Below are 20415 nucleotides of genomic sequence, written 5' to 3'. Positions count from 1 at the left end.
TATATATATATATATATATATATAGAGAGAGAGAGAGAGAGAGAGAGAGAGAGAGAGAGAATAGCAGAACACTCCTATCACAAAAGAAAAGAGAAAAAAAAATCCTTCATCTTCTTCATCCCATGACTGAAAATTTTCACTATTACCCCAGTACCGCAACAAAAAGAAAAAGGAACCCTCTTCATCCCATGAATTTGAAAATTGACAGAATGTTACTCCATTTCCTCCCTGCATTATTTTTGTGTGTGTTTTGTTTTGTTTTGCAGTGCCAAGTTTCCAGCCTTTATACAAGCTGAACAAGCAGTCTACCTACCACTGAGCTACATCCCCAGCCCTTGTTAAATTCTATTTTGAGACGGGTCTCACTAAGCTGCCCATGCTGGCCTTGAACTTGCCATCCTTTCTGCTGCAGCCTCCTGAGTAGCTGGGATTGCACTACCACAACTGTCTACCATAATTATTCTTACAGGAGGTAAATAAAAAAACCCAAACCCCCAAATCACATTCCAACGGTGTGTTAGTCTGCTTGGGTCCTATAATAAATCATCAGAGACTAAGTAGCTTAAACAGCAGCCATGTGTTTCCTCACAGTGCGGGAGGATGGACGTGCAAGATCAAGGTGCTTGCAGGTTGGTTTCCATGAGGCCCTGCCCTCTCCTTAGCTTCTGCCTTCTCACTGTCCTCCCACGTTTCCTCTGTGCCCTCCTTCCTGGCAACTCTCTCAGCCTCTCCCCTTGCAAGGACACCAGTCCTCTTGGATTAAGGTCTACCCATAAGGGACCCATTCAACCATCATTACCTGTTTGAAGGCCCATCTCCCAAGATAGTCACATTCCAAGGTGTGCTTAGGATTGGGACTTGTATATATGAATTTTAATGTGACACAGTTCTGTCCATAAAGTGTGGTAAAAATTCAAAACATAGCCAATGGCATATTGGAAAATGCTTCCCCTAGTCTTCCCCCTTCAAATGCATATAATCATGCACATCTTACACGACTCTGAATGGGAGTTCTTTGGAGGTTGAGATAACACGGTACAATCTTTACAGAAAGGAGTGTCGGCCTCCCTCAGGCCTGTGGTGGAAATCGAGCAGCAGAACTCACAGGCCAACACTCTTGTGACCTGTGTCCTCCTCAGGGCAGGAGAGGGGTGAAGGGAGGGCTGCTGTTTGCTGACAGCTATCTTCTGGCTGCAGCTCCAGGCAGGCTGGGTGACTAGAAGGAACATCATCATACAGAACCCACCCTACAGGGAAGGGGGGAAACCAGGGAAGAAGATCCATACAGTAAGTGGCCTGGTGATTTCCCAAAGTACTTTAACCTAAGGGACAAAACAATATCTGGCTACTGTGTTTAATTTTAAAGATAATCTTAACTTGTATGTCTGTATTAGCTTCCTTTTTCTTTAAAAGTAATGACAGTTTTACTAATACATCTTCAAATTCACCCTTCTAAACTATATAATCTGATAGATTTTTAGTCTGTGCACGAAGTTGTACGGTCATCACCATTGATAATTCCAGAACATTTTCATGGAATATTTTAAGAGAAACTCTGTACCCTTAACAGTTACTCCCATTTTCCATCCCCACCCCCAGATGCTGGAGACCACCTTTCAGCTTTCTATAGATTTTCCTGGAGATAACATTTTCTTTGTCTTTGCATCAGTTCAAAGGCTTTTGGATTTTGTTTCTATTTTTGCTATAATGCATAATGCAGCTATGAACATTCATACACTAGATTTTGCATGGACAACTGTTTTCATTTCTCTTGACTATACATACATAGGAAAGGAATTGTTGGAGCAAACAAAAAATCTATGTTTAACTTTATGAGGAACTGTCATACTGTTTTCCACAGTGGCTGAATTATTTACATCTCCACCAGCAGTGTGTGAGGGTTCAATTTCTCCACAGTCTTACTAGCACTTGTTTTTGTCTTCTTGAATACAGCCATCAGCGTTGATATGAAGAGGCATGTCATTATGATTTTGATTTACATCTTCCTAATAGCCAATGATGTTGAGCGTGTTTCAAGTGTTTATTAGCCATTCATATATCTTTGAAACACTATTCATACCATTTTTTCATTTTTTAAATTGCTTTGTCTTTTTATTTTTGTGTTTTAATAGTTTTTTTAATGTACTCTAGATACAAATATGTATTAGTCTACTCAGGCTTCCACAACAAAATAACACTATGGGTAGCTGAAATAACAGAATTTTGTTTTCTCACAGTTCTGGAGGCTGGAAGTACAAGGTCAAGGTACTGGCAGGTTGGTGTCTGGTGAGAGCTTTCTCCTTGGCTTGCAGATGGTGCCTTCTTGCTGTCTCCTCATTTGACCTTTCCTTCACGCTGGGTGACTCTTCCTCTTATAAGGACACCAGTCCTATTGGATTAGGGCGCCTCCTTTATGACTCCATTTAATCTTAGTTACCTTTTTAAAAACCTCATCTCCAATTATTGTTCCATTGAGGGTTAAGGTTTTGACTTATGAATTTGAGGGGAGCACAATTCTGTCTGAATGGAGTGTTTTCTGTTGCTAAAATAAAATAAAGACTATGATATTGGCTCATGGTTCTGGAGGCTGGGACGGTGCTGGCATCTGCTTAGCCTCTGAGGACTTCTTTCTGCCTTGTAACATGACAGAGGATGTCACTTGGTGAGAGAGAGCACAGTACTAGTTTGTGTTTTTCTTTTTCTTCTTTCATAAAAGCCACTGCCATAAGCATCAGTGCCATGACCTCATCTAATCTTGGATCTCCCAGAGGTCCCACCTTCAAATCATTAGCATATGAATTTGAGGGTCAAGTTTCCAAAATGAGTTTGGGAGGGGACAAACATCCAGATTGCAGCACTGTTCATAACAAATTCCTTGTCAGATGTATGATATATATAAATTGTCTCCCACTGTGAGTTGTCTTTGTCTCTTTTTCTTTTTTTTTTTTTTAAACTTCAATGAATTTTTCACTTTCTTGATGCTGTGCTTTGAAAGCACAATTGTCTTGATTTTTTTTTTGTCAGTTTAGCTATTTTTGTTTTCTTAGCTTATACTTTTGAGCTCATATATAAGAAATAATCGCCTAACATAAGATCATGAAGATAAACACCTATCTGCACTTCAAAGAGTTAATCGTTTTAAACCTTACATTTATGTCTTGTGTTCATTTTCAGTTAACCTTTGTATGTGATGTGAGGTAGGGATCAGACTTCACTGATTTGCATGTATATATCCAATTACCCCAGATCCAGCTGTTGAAAAGACTATCATTTCCCCAGTTAAATTGTGTGGGCCTGCTTGTTAAAATCAATTGAGCATAAGAGCTTGCTTCTGGGCTCTAATTCTGTTCTGTTGGTCTATGTGTCTACTGTGTGCTAGCACAGCAAAAACGTGGTCGTTTTGATCTGAATTGCCTCCCAAAGCTCACATGTCAACGGCTTGGTCCCCAATGCAGCATGTTCAGAGGTGGGCCTTAGGGAAGTGATTGGATCCTGAGGTTCTAACTTAATCAGTGGATTAACCCATTGATGGAGCCACAATTTAATGGACTATTAGGAGGTAGGGGAAATTTAGGAGGTGTGGCCTGGTTGGAGGGAGTAGTCCCTGGCAGCGTGCCTTTAGGGCCTATATTTTGTACAGACACCTTCCTTTCTCTTTTGCTTTTTCTGCTTCCCAGCCACCATGAGGAGAGAAGCTTTGCTCCACCACGTGTTCCACTCCAGAAGATTCTGACTCACCATGGTCCAGAAACAATGGAGTCAAATAACCAGGGACTGAAACCTATGAAACAGGGAGTCAAAATAAACCTTCCCCCATCTAAAATTGTTCATCTCATGTATTTTGTCATAGTAATGGAAAGCTGAGCACCACCGTAGCTCTTTGAAGTAAGATTTGAAATCAGAATATGAGTCTTCCAACTTTGTTCCTTCAATTTTTTTTGTTTTTTGCTACTCTTGAGTTTCTTGCATTTCCATAGGAATCCAAGATTGTCTTACCAATTTTTGTTAAAAATAAAATAAAAGCAAAAAGCAGCTGGTATTTTTTTCAGAAATTACACTGAATTTGTGATCACTTTGGATAGTATTGCCATCTTCATGGCACTAAGTCTTCTAATCCATAAAACAGGGGATGTCTTTCATTGATGGAACTGCTTTCCGCCATGTTTTGTGGTTTTTAACTTAAAAGTCTTACATTTCTTTTGTTGAACTTATCTCTAAATATTTTATTGATTTGGATGCTATCCAAAATGGAATGACATAAGCAGTTTTAAATGGAGTGATACTGCTAGGCATACATGGGAAACAGAATTAAAGTTTTAAAAGAAAACAAATAATCCCCTTAGGGTGGCAATCATTTAATCTTCCCCACAAACTTTTCCTGTGGGCTTTCCATCCCTTTGTCCTCCTTTCCCTTTCCTTTCTGTGCACAGCTTTGCCTGGATAGACTTACTTAAGACGTGTATGAACAAGCTCTATCAGCCTCTCCGAGGCGAACAAAAGAAAAGGGAAGCTGAGTCAAGAAGCAAGGAGACCAACTGTTCTGTTTGTTGAAGGCTGGCTGGAGAGGCCTTTTCCCCTGGAGTTCGTGTATTTGAACCACTTAATATATTATAACCCAAGTGTCTTCCTTGAAAAAGGGGGAAAAATGCTTAAATAGAAAAACCAACCTACAGAAAGGGTGTCCTGGGATTTGCCTTCATGCTAGATTATCCTGGTGCTTATTATGTCCAAGACTGACCTCAGGTATAAGCAGAAAAGGCTGGCAGCTATGCAGCCTGCTTTCATGGATTTATGGGAACCTCCCTGCTCAATATTTACCTGAGAGAACTTGCTAACTATAGACCCCAACTTGTGGATTTAAAGGTTGATTCCTTTAGCTTGAGGAATAGCACTAAGAAGCACTTCCCTCTGGGATGGGTTGTACAGGAAGGCTTGGAAGTCCTTTGTACCTGAGTGTATTTACCTCTCTGATCAGGTCTCTAGAGCATTATTTCACGGAGAAAAGGGCAGGAGGGTATCCGGCCAGGTGAGGGCACAGAGTGAGCCAGATAGAGCAAACTCCCCCATTGCACCTGAAGGCCCTGCTCATCAGATTGTAACTCCTGTGTCAGGAACAGGCTTGGGGAACAGAGCACAGGGTAAAGGATTGTTTTAAGGTATTAGACCCAACTTCCTCCTCCTCATATTCTCCTATGGATGAGTCACACTTCTAGCCTGAACTGACTTTCCACAATCCTGCCCTTCCTGGCCTCTGCATGTGTTACATACAAAGAAACTACACACCAAACAAGAGAAAGAAGGGAAAGAAAGTTAGGAAAAAACTGTAACCTGTCTCCTGGTACATGAAGTCTAGCTGCTTGAAGAGTCAGGACTGTGTTGTATTGGAGTTTTCTCTTGGAATCACAAATTCAGGACTGTGTTGTATTGGAGTTTTCTCTTGGAATCCAGGTGTGTGGTGTTATCAACGGAGCCACTTCTTAATCATATGTTAAACTATTCAGGATCATAAGCCCCTAACTAATGTGCAATTTGGCATTAATATCTAGACTTAACCCAGGCTGTCCTAAAGTGTCCTTCTTCTACTACCAAAATTCCAATACCCCAAATCGATCTCCAACCTGTAATAGAATTTTGGGGAAAGACCAAACACTTATAAGTACAAGGGAAATGCAAAAACTCCCTTAAAAATTACTGCAGGCTTGAATATTCAAGACCTCTTCTAGCATTGCACAGATGAGCTGTACATGAGGCTAAGATGGCTGAGGCTGAATGCGATCTAGAATATTCCTGACACTCTCTTGGGACAAGCATATTTGAAGTATTCATTATCACCAGGTTGGGCTGTGTCTTCTTTGACAGACACATAAATAACATTTCTGTATGGCTGGTGGGAAAGCTATTTCTGGACTGCACTTTCTTTAACTGGCCTATCCCAATTGATCCTGATGCCATCAAAGAAGAACTTGGCTTTAAAATTAGATGCACAGAGGCTCATACTTGATCCAAGGAAATAACCTCTCATATGCCTCACAGCTTGTGATTCACAGCTCCAGACTCCCTCCCTGGGGCCTGGGGGAGGAGCAGACCCCAGAGTGAAAGGCTGCCCTCTAAGGGATTGGGGAATTCCAAACAGTTCTGGACATGTGGGGACTGAGATGAACTATGAGGTCTAGTTTTCCTCTTCAGATGTCCCCATTTTGACTGAAGCCATTGGGAAGACTGCTGGCTGTCCATCAGGGGCTGGGCCTTCTCTCTCTCTGCACTCAAGGTTAAAGCACATTTCCCAGCCTCCCTTGGAGCCTGGAGTGGCCATAAGATCAAATGCTCAGTGGAAGGAAGAAAACATGATAGTGCCCTTAGCAGTCCTGGGCTGTGAAGCCTCCCGGGAGCTCTTTTATATGTCCTTGACCTCCTTCCTGACACCTAGGGTGGCCCCAAGTAGAGACTTTTGGGATGCCAGAAACGGGACACGGCAGACTGCCATGAGAATAGACCCCTGAGTGGGTGTGTGGAGCAGAGACCTGCTGACCTGGAACCCCCACATGGGACTGTTACACAGGTGTCTGTCCAGAGCTGTCACTTGTTAAGGTCTCCTTGTTATAGCATTTGACTTGAGCACCTGTCCCTGTGTTTTTGTCCCATTAACTTTTTTATCCTCCTTGGTATTTCTTAACCTGCTCCCCTCTAACCCTCTATCGCCCCTGTTATTCAAGCCATTCACCATCTCAACAGTCCCCTAACTGGATGGCAGAGCCTGACCCCCTGGCATGGTGAGTAGGGCCACCCCCAGTCCACTCTGCCCACCCCTACAGCCTCATCTCCCCGTGCTCCCCCATCCTGGCTTTGTGTCACACTGAGAGACAGAGACCCACAGGCAATTCCTGGGCCCTCTCCAACTTTGTCACCTTCACACAGCGATTTCTCTCTCCCCAACCCTTTGCCTTCTCTACACCTGCTAAACTCCTACTCAGCTTCATGGGAAGATGTACCTGATATCCTCAACTGGACCATGTGGCTGTCTCTGTCCTGGGAGCCCTGACCCTTCTGGTTTCCTCTCCAATGAAACAAGTTTCTTCTGTCAGCTTAAGTGCACAAACATGCAAGGGACAAAATGATAGATACATATTAGGAGCTTCAAATGTAGAGTTATAAAGCCACTCAAGTTCCCCTAGTCAGAGTGACCTTTACTTCCCGCCCCCACCTCGTCTCAGTTCCTGTGGCTGGGAGAAAAGGTCAGCAGGTCCTCACAGAAGGTCTAAAACTCTGTCTCTGGCAGAGGTGGTGCCTCTCACACTGAGCAGCATCAACCCCCAGGCACAGCTCCCCACGGCAGGCCTGTGCTGAGCGGCTAGATTGTGTGGCATAGGGACTCCGTCAGCTAAGGGACTTGCCAAGGTGACCCACAGGCTTGGGGTAAACAGAGAGTGAAACTGAGGCCTGACCTCCAGTTGTCCTCATCCCCACACGAGGTCCTTTCATGCCATAAAAGGGAAGAGGCCATGCTGCCGCGTGACATGGGGATTGGGATAGAACAACCTCATTCTTATTGAATGGGGACATTCCTGGCCACTGGAGCTCTTCCAGCATGGGCTCATCTGGGAGAGGAACTGTACACAGTCCAAGCTGCCCAAAGACAGAACTGAAGAGAAACAAGGAAATAGATGTGTCCTATGGCAGTGACCTATACATTACAGCACCCCCTTCCCAGCTCACGAGGAGGGCTTCTGTCTGAGTTCACACACCTTTTTTTTCTGTTTAACCATAACAAGATATTTTTCTGATGTGAAACTGCCCATAAGTCATTTTTGCCTCAGGTTCGGTGATTATATGGTTGGAGAGTGGGTCATGACAAATAACCAGAAAGAAGTTCAACAAACAAAACTCACTAAGCATAAACCCTACCTTTATAGAAATACAGCAAATTTAAGCACTATGTTTTAAAGCTATTAGTGTTAACAAATAATTTAGAAATATTATCCACAACTTCAAGTCCTCATTGTTCTATAGCACAGTAGGGTGACTGTAGTTTACAACTATTTATTACATATTTTAAAAAGAGACACCCCAAACAAAGGAAGGATAAATGTTTAAGGAGATGAAAATGATAATTATTCTGATTTAATCAATACATATTGTATACGTGTATCAAATTATCACACTGTACTCCAGAAGTATGTACGTTTATTAGGTGCTGATTAAAATTTTAAAAAATAAAATTCAAGAAAATTTTAAAAAAAATATTATTCAGAATTTTAAAATGACTTCTAGTTTTCCCCAATGAGTCAACTTCCATCTATGCAGTGGGTGGCCAGGGCAATGCTTACCCTTTGATTGGAGATCAGGAAACAGGGGCTCCAGCTCAGCCCTATTGCTAATTTGGACTCGAAGGAGTTCAGAACCTCACTCAGGTTATTTATGTGTATCTGGGGCCTTTTGCAATTCTGTAGCTTGTATTTCTCCCCCAAGGGAGGCTGGGGGCCTTCTCATAGAAGATGCTGGACACTAGCCCAGTCCAGGCTGAATACACATAAGAGGATGCCTGACCCACAGTGATGTCGTCCAATGTCATAAAATATCAAAGACCAAAGAGGGAGATGAGTTAAATTCTTTTGGGGAAAAATAATGCTAGATCGCAGTCTTCTGTACACTTTCTGACTTATTCTGTATGTAATCCTTGACCTCTTTTCCCCACCTCCTGACCTTGAAATATTTCCATGGTTACTGGAGCTCTCCCTTCCTCCAGAATGTCTCTTGAAATTCTTGAAAGTTGAATTTCATGGTCAGTCTAAGGTTAAGTGTGGGATTATCTTACTGCCCTTCTTTCCCTACCTCCTCATTCCATTTCAGAGGAAAACTACACTTCCCTGCTTCCCCCACCATCCACAGCCCAGAGGACAAAAAGACATTTGCAGAATCATCAACTTTTAATGATTCTGCTGAAATTGGCCTCCTTGGAGGTCACTAATGGAGAATGTGTGTCTGCTTTGAGATTCACGGCCTGTCCCCAAGGCGGCTCAGGTTCTTACCTGGCCCCTTTATCAGATCTGGTCATCAGATCCCATCATTGGATTGATTCCAACTGGGGCTCTTTGGCAGAGGAAACAATCAGAACCAGTTAGCTGAGGTTTCAGGGTGCTGAGCTCTGGAATCCGGGAGAGAGGCTGGTTCAAAATTGATAGCAGTACTGGATGTTATAAGCAAATGTTTGAGTCCTCGAAAGAAATGTTATTGGCTCCAAAATAAAGAAGAGGAAAAAAATGGCAAAAAGCAAATCAAGTTAATATTTATTTCTAATGCCAAATTATAAACTTATTATTATTATTATTATTATTATTGGTACCAGAGATTGAACCCAGTGCTCAACCACTGAGCCATATCCCCAGCCCCTTTTATTTTTTATTTTGAGACAGGTTCTCACTAAGTTGCTTAGGGCCTCATTAAGTTGCTGAGGCTGGCCTTGAACTCGTAATCCTCCTGCCTCAGCCTCAGCCTCCTGAACAGCTAGGATTATAGGCATACACCACTGTGCCCAGCAAAATCTTTTTAACTTTTTAAAAAAATTGTGAAAAGTGTTTTGTGAGGACCGTTAGCTATTTGAGTGTGCCCTCTGGCAGAGAGGGCCCTGGACCAGGAAGAGGGGAGAACTCCAGATCCTACAGAGGTGACCAGGCTACTTTCAGCCTCTCGTGGAGGCCTCAGCAGGCTGGATTAAGGTGTGGCTGGTGATACCCAGAACAGGTGTGGCCCTTCCCTTGCTCAAATATGTAGTGCCTTTTGCCAGGGTGCACCCCGGACATACCCATCTCCAATCTGGGTCCAGCTTTGAGCTCTATGACATACCCATGGGACCCCTTAATTCTCTCACTTTGCTTAATCCAGATTGAATTAGTTTTGTTACTTGTAAATAAAACTCTTAGGAAAGAATCCAGCTTTCTTGGTCACCCCCCTTCCTGTTTCTATAACTGGTCAATCAGTTAGTTGGCTGATATAAGAAGTAAAATATTGAAAGCATTCAAATCAACCTCCATAGTTGTAGATTGGTTTGGGGCATCTGGATAGGTACTTCTTTTGGAATTATCCAAATAAATAATTTGTTGCTTGTTATATGTTTGCTTTTATTATGTTTATCATCTAGGGTTTTCCTCTTTCTGCTAGGTATGAGTTCTAGGCAAGGTGGGGATCTTTACTTTTTCACTGCTTTACCAAAGGCTTTATAAGGTAGGTGCTTTATAAATGTGACTTAGAAGAATGATAAGCAGTCTTGCCAGAAACACTCAAGCCTAATATTATTAATCTTATTACAGCAGTGATCCATTAACTATACTTTCACTTTCCATAGTTTTAGTTACCCAAGGTCCAAAAATATTCAATGGAAAACTCCAGAAGTAAATAACTTATTATTATTATTATTATTATTATTCTGGTGCTGGGGTTTGAACCCAGGGCCTTATGCATGCAAGGCAAGCATTCTACCAATGGAGCTATATCCCCAGCCCAACAACTCATAAATTTTTTAAAAATATATTTTGTAGTTGTTGATAGACCGTTATTTTATTCATTTATTTATATGCAGTGCTGAGAATTGAACCTAGTGCCTCACACATGCTAGGCAAGTGCTCTACCACTGAGCCACAACTCCAGCCCAACAACTCATAAATTTAAAGTAAATTTATTATAGTATGTTGTTATAATGATTTCATTTTCTTACTAATAATTGTAGTTAGTCTCTTTACTGTGGCTAATTCACAAAGTTTATCATAGGTACGTATACAAATTAAACTTTATCATAGGTATGAATACATGTATACAAAATGATAGTATGTATAGATCAAGTTGTTCTACCTGTAGTTTCAGGCATTATGGGGGTGTGTGGATTGTAATGTGTCCCCCAAGATAAGGGGGGGACTACTGTATTAGAAATAACCCTGTTACGTCATTGTTAAACTTTTTGTATCACTTTCAAGAAATTGAGGAAAAAAAGATTTTCAAAGGGGTAAATTTGATCTGTTCCCTTTATTTATATATTTGATACTGGGGATTGAAGTCAGAGCCTTTACCACTGAATTACATCCCCAGTCCTTTTTATTTTTTATTTTGAGACAGGTTTTTGCTAAGCTGCTGAGGCTGACTTTGAACTTGTGATCCTCTTGCCTCAGCCTCCCTGTTGCTGAGATTACAAGTATGTATCACCACACCTGGTTAGTCCCTTTATTTTATAGATGAAGAAAAACAGTCTCAAAGAAGAGAAATGACTTGTCCAGCATCTCCCAGCCCTGAAGTGACAGTTGAAGACTATAGCTTACCTCTCCCACTCAGATATCTTCCTATAATACCACACAATCTCTTATTCCTAATACTTATAGGAGAATCATTGGGCAGGTTTTTTTTTTTCCCCCTTCTGCTACGAGGTAACACATACACACCACGACAAGCTTGTAATTACTAGATGGTAGAGGATTTGGCTTTCCTGTCACCAAAGCACCAATAAAGCAGGAACATCCACCTGCAGGCTGTGGCAATAATATTCTTTCTACTTGGCCAACAGACAGATGTCATTTCACTGGCCTAAAATTGTTCTGTACCTACTAAGAGCAGGGATCCCAGGCAATGTCCAAAATGGATCACACCTTTTTCTTAGCCTTGACTTTCCAGATTCTTCCATGAAGCAACCCATCTCCCAATGACTTTGTCCCAGGCCAGGACCAATTTGGATCCCCTGCAGACAGGTAATAGAAGAAATTCCCATATATGTGCAATATTGTCCACTTTTGTATTCCTGAAACCCCCATGGTTCAGGATGGGGGATATAAGATGATTCCAGCAAATCCTGATAGTTGAGCCCCTGAGCTTCCCCTAGATTACTAACGTATCCAGGAATTGATGGAAATATCCAAATGATTGAATGATGTACTCCATTAGCAAGTAAGAGTGCATCTATTCAAAATGTCCCTGCTGAGAAAGTTCAATGTGCTGTTAAATTGTGATCATTGTAGAATATTTTCATTTTATTTGCCATCTATGATTTGTTAGACCAAAGAATAGTAATGTGTATACAATGATCATGTCATAAAATGAAGTTAGAAATAAGATGTAGCAATAATGTGACAAATCTGATAATGTGGCATGAAACTAGTTCTATACATGCATTTCCCCCTCTTAATATATTTAGAAAAGAAACTAGACAAAGCTAGATACTTGGCATTTGGAGACCTCTGGGAATGGAAAACTGATCCTAGGCATTGGAATATGAACTATAACTCTAGAAATTAATTTATTCTTCATTTGGAGAGGTTTTTCCTGAAAAAAAAATCCTGATTTGTCACCATAAGAGAGTAAATTTTCCAAGGCTAGGGTTGTGGCTCAGTGGCAGAGAGCTTGCCTCACACATGTGAGGCACTGGGTTCCATCCTCCGCACCACTTAAAAATAAATAAACAAAATAAAGATATTATATTCCATGTATGACTAAAAAATAATTTTAAAAAGAGGGTGAATTTTCCTTCAAAGGAGTCAGTTCCAGCTGGATGTGGTAGTGCACTCACTCCTGTAATCCAGCAGCTTGGGAGGCCGAGGCAGGTGGATCATGAGTTCAGAGCCAGCCTAAGCAATTTAGTGAGACCCTGAGCAACAAAGAGAGACCCTGTCTCTAAATAAAATATAAAAAAGGGCTGGGGATGTGGCTCAGTGGTTAAGCACCCCTAGGTTCAATCCGTGGTACCAAAAAAACAAAAAAACAACAAAAAAACAGCTCCACAGTCCTTGTCTGAGACAGCTGGTCAAGACAACTCTAACTGTGGGCCCCGGTGGCTGGTGAATTATTTGGCACCCCTTCAAACTGGCATTCTTTAAATATTTTTTCAGCATTTTCTTAGTTGGGGTAGAAAGAACAGATTGTCTGCTAATAAAAACTGTATACCTCTTTCTGTACATTAAAAATAAAGGAGTTATTATATGCCTCTGAAAGAAAAAATGCACTGGAAAATTAAAGAGCTGATTATTCAAACTGTTGCAAGAGAAAGAACATTCCTGGATGAGGAACCCCTCAAGGTAAAGGAAGAGGACCTTATTGAAGCAGGTAGACCAAGAGCCAACCACAAGGCCTGCAGCACTGGGAGAAAAATTGGGCAATAAGTCTCATCTAAGTCACTCAGGAAGGGGGGATATAATCAGTTAGCCTTTTTTCCAGGACACAAAAGTTGGGGGGATTTCAGAAGACAGCAGGATGGTGAACTTCTTCATTATTGCCCTTTTCCATGAGCATGTGGCTCCATTAGATATTGTCAGGTCCTATATGACAACATTCACAATTTTTTCAATTTTTTTTTTTTTGTGTGTGTTATCAGAGATTGAACCCAGAGGGGCTCTAACTGAACTTCATCCCCAGTCTTTTTTTCTTTTTTGTAACAGGGTTTTGCTAAGTTGTCAAGACTGGCCTTGAACTTGCTATCCTCTTGCCTCAGTCTCCCAAGTAGCTGGGATTAGAGGAGTGTGCCATCATGACTGGCCATTTGAATATTTTAAGGGAGGTTTTGAGTGTGTGTGTGTGTGTGTATACATGAACCAGGTCCTTGTGAATGCTAAGCATGTGCTCTACCACTAAGCTACATCCTCACCCCTGACATTTAAATTTTTCTTTCATGTCACCATTTTTCTGCCATTTGTTGCTGGACAGCGTACATGGCATACACTTCCAAAGATACGCTCAAAACATATCTACATGTTCTTTCTTCTGGTTTGCATATGACAAATACTTCCCTACTTTTCTGTAGTTCTCATTTTTCAGTTTTCTTCTGTTAGTTTCTGAATTTGGCAATTTCCTGTCAAAAATACTCAAGAGTTTACAGTTTACATAATAAAATACATCACTCATCTCTATTATTAGCGCTAACCCAGGCAATGCTTTGTCTGACATTATCTTTGGGGGACTGTCAGCTGGTTGGTCTCAGACTCAGAGGTGTGTCCGAGGTTGCTCAGAACACTTGCTTGAATGCATAGAAGACTGTTCAGTGGTAACACTAGTATTGTTGAGGAATGGTACATTTGTTGATTTTTTTTCCCTTTGAGGACATTTTGCCAGTTGTGTGAAGATTATTGTGTAGATGCTGGTGTTAGGGCACTCTACTTCCCATATATTCTAATGATTTTTTAAAAATTAGCATCATCAAGACATTATTCTTATATCATAGAAATCACCCTTTTAAAAATGTAAAAGTCAGTGATTTTTGGTACATTCATAAAGTTGTCAAATCACCATTTCCTTCTAATTCTGGAATCTGTGATGGTGGGGGGAGGTGGTACTGGGGATTGAACCCAAAAGTTCTCTAAAACCGAGATATACCCCCATCCCTTTTTATTTTTTGAGACAGGCTTCCCCTAAGTTGCCCAGGCTGACCTTGAACTTGTGATCCTTCTGAATCGTGCAGCTTCCTGAGTTGCTGGGATCTTAAGCATGAGCCAGCACGCTTGGCTCTATTTCCAGAACACTTTGATCTTCCCACCAAAGAAGCCCCGAACCCATTAGCAGCCACTCCCCACTCATCCATTCCTCAGCTCCTGGCAACCGTTAATCTATTTCTGTTTCTATGGATTTGCTGATCCTGAAAATTTCACATAAATGGAAACATAACCAATGTGGCTTCCTTTCATTTGTATCTGGTTTCTTTCATTTGGCATGTTTCTAAGATTCATCCATGTTGCAGCATGATCAACACTTCATTCCTTTTTATTGCCAAGTAATGTTTCATTGTTTTGCTTTTTTCACATTTTATTCCCTCATCAGTTGATGGACATTTGGGCTGTTTCCACTTTTTAGTTATTCTGAATAATTATGTTGGGAATGTTTCTATACAAGTTTTTGTGTAGACATGCTTTCATTTCTCTTGGTACCTAGGAGTAGAATTGCTGAGTCTTAAGGTAATTCTATGTTTTGCTTTTTGAAGAACTGATAACTCTTTTCCAAAGGAGCTACCCCAATTTGCATTTTACATAGTGATGTATGAGGGTTCCAATTTCTTCATATCTTGTTCACTTTGCTACTGTCCATCTTTTTTAATATAGAAATCCTCGTGGGTATAAAGTGCATCTCATAGTAGGTTTGATTTGCATTTTCCTAGTGACTAATGCCTTGAGAATATTTTCCGGTTCTTAGTGTCACATGTGTATCTTTGGAGGATGAAGATTTGGGGTCATATTTCTGAGTTGTAAAAGTACTCTTTATATTCTGGATACTAGTCCCTTATTAGAGATACAATTAGCAAATATTTCCTCTTTTCATTTTTTTGACAGTGTCCTTTGAATCATAAACATTTCAAATGCTGACAAAGTCCAGTTTTTCTATTTCATTCTATGACTGCTTGTGCTTCCAATGTTTTAGTGCCACATAGAGCTTACGGCCCAGTTAGCCAGTAGCCTGACCCTTTCCTTGGTCTGGTCCAGGTGAGGCCCTTGAAAGCTTTGAAAATACTATTACACATGTGTTAAAAGAACAACTTTAGACAAAGTAAATTTATCAGAATTTATTTGAGCCAAGAATGATTCGTGAGCCAGGAAGCACTCAGAACAAGAGAGGCTAGAATGCTCTGCCTGGCAGTGTGAGCAGTGAGCTTCCATAGGCTGAGTGCAGAGCAGACTGAGTAGGACATCACCTGATTGGCTAATGCCTGGGCATTTGCCACTTGAGGGGAATAATGTGATCAGTTAGCTCCATTGGCTGAATCTTGGGTGTTTGTGATTGGCTAAAATCGTTATTTGTTGCAAAAAAAAAAAAAAAATGAAACAAGTAAGGTATCCAGGTCAAGTTAGGTTGGGGTCCATTAAGTAGGAACTCAAGTATGGAGACAATCTCAGGCTAATGGCTTCCTACTTATTGCATTCAAGAACAGTTTATTGCTGTAACTACACTTTTTCTCCTTCAAGACAGCAATAATGGCAGTGTCCCTGAGCATAGTCTCAGAAATACCAATGATATACTATGGAGCAAAGTACTGAAACCTTTTCCTATTTGAACTTTCAGAAGAGTTTGAGCATTCTTCAAGCCTTTGATAAAGCATTTCCCTCTACTGCATTCCTTGGAATTTTCTTTCCATGAAAGAACAAAGGCCTTAGGTCAAATTTGAGTCTTCCACATTGCTCTAGAAGATTCACAAATAGATATTATAATAAGTTCTCTGAAAAGTTCTGTGATAAATAAACATGTTTAAACTAATGCTGTACAAAGTATTTCACCTTGAAACGATTCCAATAAGGACTTGATAGTTTTTCAACTAGTTCATGCTTGATTGATGAGAAAGGATGGATGTCTTAGGAAAATCTTAACAACCTGACACAATCACAATTTATTTGATATTCTCATCAGAGTCTGTGAGAGACGAGTGGGCCTCCCCTCTCTTATAGCCACTCCCTCTGGGATATGTGGATTCTGAGTAATCAGGGAAAGGAGAGAAAAAATGGGTGGTCTCAGATGGAAAACTTAAGGACTAGACCTAGACATCACTTTCCATTACCCTCTGCTCATCCCATGCTCCTTTGGCCTGGACAGATGGTCCCCAGTTTTTGATGATCTAACTTGTGAAATTTTTACTGCCTCCAGTAAAAACCATAGTTAATTTTTGGATTTGGGTCTTTTCCTGGACTGGTGATGTGTGGTATGATCCTCTCTTGCTTTGCTGGGCGGCAGCAGCAGCAGCAAGCCACAGCTGACAGTCAGCCCCTCAGTCATGAGGTGAAGCAACTAACACTCTACAGTGTGCTGCGTTGCTAAGCTAGGAAGCTCAGTAGGCCAGTGGACTGAATGTATTTTGGACTTAGGATATTTCATACTTAGTGATGGAGGTACATGGATATAACTCCATCCTAAGTTGAGGAGGAGCATTTGTTATCTCTCTAGATGTAATGTGGTCCACCTGTGTGACTAGGGGGAAAAGGGTTTTGACACCTAGTGTTTCATGGGCCACATACTTTTGGAAGTACTACTCAACTGGCTTATGTGCCTACAGAGTAAGTGCATGTATTGATTGATGTTATGGGAAGAAGCTTGGTGTCTTATGTGGCCTCCACTCCTGGATGCCTCCTGATGGTGATGCTCCCTCTGAAACCAGAGAGAACATTGCTTATTCTGACCTTGCACATATCTATCAATAATGTATATTCCTACAATCAACAGAGAAACATTTGGGAAATTATATGTCAAACACTTTCACATTTTTATTTCATCAGAGGCAAAATTGGAAAGAACAATTGAGTGCAGTACTTTAATTACACCACCAAAAACCAGGTGGGTGTGATTGCTAATGTAAGGATATGTCTCTGTGGACATGAAGACCAGACAGAATTCTGAAAAATGGAAATAGTTGATGCATTCACATGGCCAGCCTTTATCTATTATTATTTAGTGTCTGGAGACGCAGTAAAAAAAGAAAACAAATGACTAATGCTAGTGGTAAATACTTGACATTTTCCCAGAAAGAAAAATAGATCTTTCTGTGGTTGGTACATCGGTAGATACCATATGCTGTGTTCTAGACATCCATAAATAGCCCTGAAAGACACGTTAATATTTTACACAAGAAAATCAATAACCCCCTACTGTATGCATATGATTGCTATTATGCCTCATTAAAGTGTATTTAAAGCCTTTTCCATATCAAGTGGGATTGGAAAAGTAATGAGAGTCCCTGAGCATGTGGTGATGAAAAGAAAGAAGTGACACAAAGGCTTAGAAAAGGTCCTGTGAGTAGAAGTTGAGGGGCTTCAGGGTGTCCCCAGATGGGGCACAGGCCAGGAGCAGCTGGTCCCTGCTGACCAGCCCACCTGACACTCTCAAGGCTCTCCAGCATTCCTCTGCCTTCCAGTCTGGGCTACTGCTGAGACCAGCCTGTGCCCTTTCCTGCTGAAGGTGGCTGACAAAGAGGACGCCCCAAGGTGATCTGTGCTCCAAGGTGCTCCAGGGACCAGTTCTCAGCATCTAGACAGAGGCAAATCTTGTTTTGGGTGCAGCCTGGAACAAAGATAGAGTGCTGCTTCTGTTCAAGTCCCTGACCCTCCCAGCCAGGCCTGCTTCCTCCACTGTTCCCAGGGGCTACCACTATGCCCCTTCCTCTTGAGACTACAGAGAGGCCTCCAAATACCAGTGAGCCCTGACGGCCCCCATAGTTTTCAGGATAGTAGCCATCCCTGTTGCTGTTTGCTGGTATTTCTTTTTCCCTTTTAGCACCCCGACCTGCTGAGAGCCACAGCCGAGTCGGAATGGTGCATGGCATTTTTGCCAGAATGGAGTGGTTGAGAGGTGACACCAACAAGCCATTGAGATGATGATGGTTATGTTAAGCTGTGTATTCAATTGTATATTAGACCCCTGCTGTCCACCACAGGAGCCCCTACTTTGGAGTTCACGCGGGGATTCCTGGAGAGATCAAGTTGGTTGGGGAAGTGCCAGAGGAGGGATTTCCCATTGGGTGTTCCTGGAAGGGCCATTCCAGAGTTGGGGGTTCGCAGAGTTCGGATAATAAAGGAGTTCCTGTTTTGAACTTACAAGTGCCTCCTGGTGGCTCAGTTATTTTGTGCCCAGCCAGACTGCGGCATTTGGCGGCCCCTGCGGGGAATGCCTGAGGGTAAGTGATAAGGTAAACGGGCAGTGTGAGAGGATGGGTAACCATTTAAAAATTCTTCTTTCCTTTTGTTTCGCTTTTGTTTTAAGTTGCCAGTCCCTGGAGATGGGTGGGAGGAAAAACTATTTGCGTCTGAGGAACAGATAGGGAGAAAGGATGGATGGACATTTCAGGAGGATAGAAAGGCTGATTTAATGAATTTTTGTTCCATTTTTGTTTCATTTTGTCTCGGTTTTGTTTTGCATTATCTTAGTGAGGGGTATCTTTGTCACGGAAATATGGAATTAAAAATTAATAAGAACCAAACCGAAAGGGCGTTAAGTAAATTGCTAGAGGAAGGAGGCATCTCAGTAAAATCAAGAACAGTTAGGGCATACGTTAAGACGATACAAAGGTGTAGCCCATGGTTCATTAAAGAGGGGTTGTTAAATATATCACAATGGAACCATCATGGTGAAGATTTTAAAAAGATACAAAAGGAAAGCCCAGGAACTCTGCCAGTTGGCACATTACCATTATGGACATTGGTACAATCTTGTTTGCTTAGTCTAGGAGAAGACATTTTAAATGAAGTAAAAGAGGAGGTCTCTCGAGTTAGACAGGGAAAAAAAGTTTAGAGAAGGAGGGGCTATCTGGAGAGAAGTTACAACGGGAGGTTGGTACTAACACCTTTCTATCACCAGAGGGCGAAAGTGTCCAACCAACAGCTCCAACTATGGAGACAACATATGCTGAGTGGCCCTCAACCCCCGTAGTTGATAGATGGGATCCTGAGACAGGACCTCAAAGATTAGCATGCCCTGTATTTGAGGCGGCAGGAGGGCAGCGAAATCACCATGCTTTAGATTTCAAAACAGCGAAGCAGCTAAAAGAGGCTGTAACAACCTATGGTCCTCAAGCACCCTTCACTGTAAGCTTGGTCGAATCCATTACCAACTTGAACATGACGCCAGCAGATTGGACTAGTATGTGTAAAGCTGTGCTAAATGGAGGACAATACCTGTTATGGAAGGTTGCCAATGAGGAATTTTGCACAGAGACAACTAGGCGAAATGCAGCAGCTGGTTATCCTCAGAGAAATCGAGATATGTTGTTAGGAAAAGGACCTTATGAGGGTCAGCAGCAACAAATTGCATATGATCCTGCTATATACTCACAAATTGCTGCAGATGCAGTTAGGGCATGGAAGACTTTACAAGGACATGGACATTTACAAGGTTAATTATCTAAGGTAATACAAGGAGCTAACGAACCTTACGCTGAATTTGTAGATAGGCTTATTCAAACAGCTACCAGAGTTTTTGGGGATACAGAGCAAGCAATGCCATTAATTAAACAGCTAGCCTTTGAACAAGCAAATCGTTGGTGCAAGGAGGCCATTAGATCATGGAAACATGAAGATTTAAACACACATATTAAATTATGTAGAGACATTAATGAACAAGGGCAAGTCTTGGCAGCTGCAGTACAACAGGCTTTAGATGCCAGGCCAAAAACATGCTACAATTGTGAACAAACAGGACATTTTAAAAGGAGTTGCCTCATAGGAGGAGGGTTTAACAAAACTAGGTATCAAAGGGGTAGAAAACCGGGTATTTGCCCACGATACCGTAGAGGGAGACATTGGGCTAATGAATGCCGTTCTCAAACCACCATAGAGGGTACTCCGTTATCAAAAAACGGACAAGGACCAGGTGTTTACCCATGACATCATGGAGAAAAGCATCGGGCTCCATTGCCAAAAAACGGACAGGGGGGCCCAAAGCTCCGGGGCCCACAACCACAAATATACGGGGCAATGGAGGAACCCA

At 41.6% G+C, this 20415-nt stretch overlaps 2 long non-coding RNA genes across 4 annotated transcripts in view; both read left to right on the top strand.

Annotated features, from left to right (window-relative positions):
* The window catches only part of LOC125618817, a 20017-nt gene extending 17071 nt beyond the window's left edge, over positions 1-2946 (top strand). For all 3 annotated transcript variants that reach the window (XR_007350186.1, XR_007350185.1, XR_007350187.1), the window contains 2 exons: positions 267-472; positions 1198-2946. This is a non-coding gene — a long non-coding RNA (uncharacterized LOC125618817). The remainder of the gene's footprint in view (positions 1-266; positions 473-1197) is intronic.
* Positions 2947-12628: 9682 nt separating this feature from the next.
* Positions 12629-20415, top strand: part of LOC107154090 — a 37234-nt gene continuing 29447 nt past the window's right edge. The window contains exon 1 of the long non-coding RNA XR_001505020.2: positions 12629-12641. This is a non-coding gene — a long non-coding RNA (uncharacterized LOC107154090). The remainder of the gene's footprint in view (positions 12642-20415) is intronic.

This window comes from Marmota marmota, unplaced genomic scaffold (genome assembly GCF_001458135.2).
Source record: "Marmota marmota marmota unplaced genomic scaffold, marMar, whole genome shotgun sequence".
Classification (NCBI taxonomy): domain Eukaryota; kingdom Metazoa; phylum Chordata; class Mammalia; order Rodentia; family Sciuridae; genus Marmota; species Marmota marmota.
This window is presented reverse-complemented; position numbering and strand designations above follow the sequence as displayed.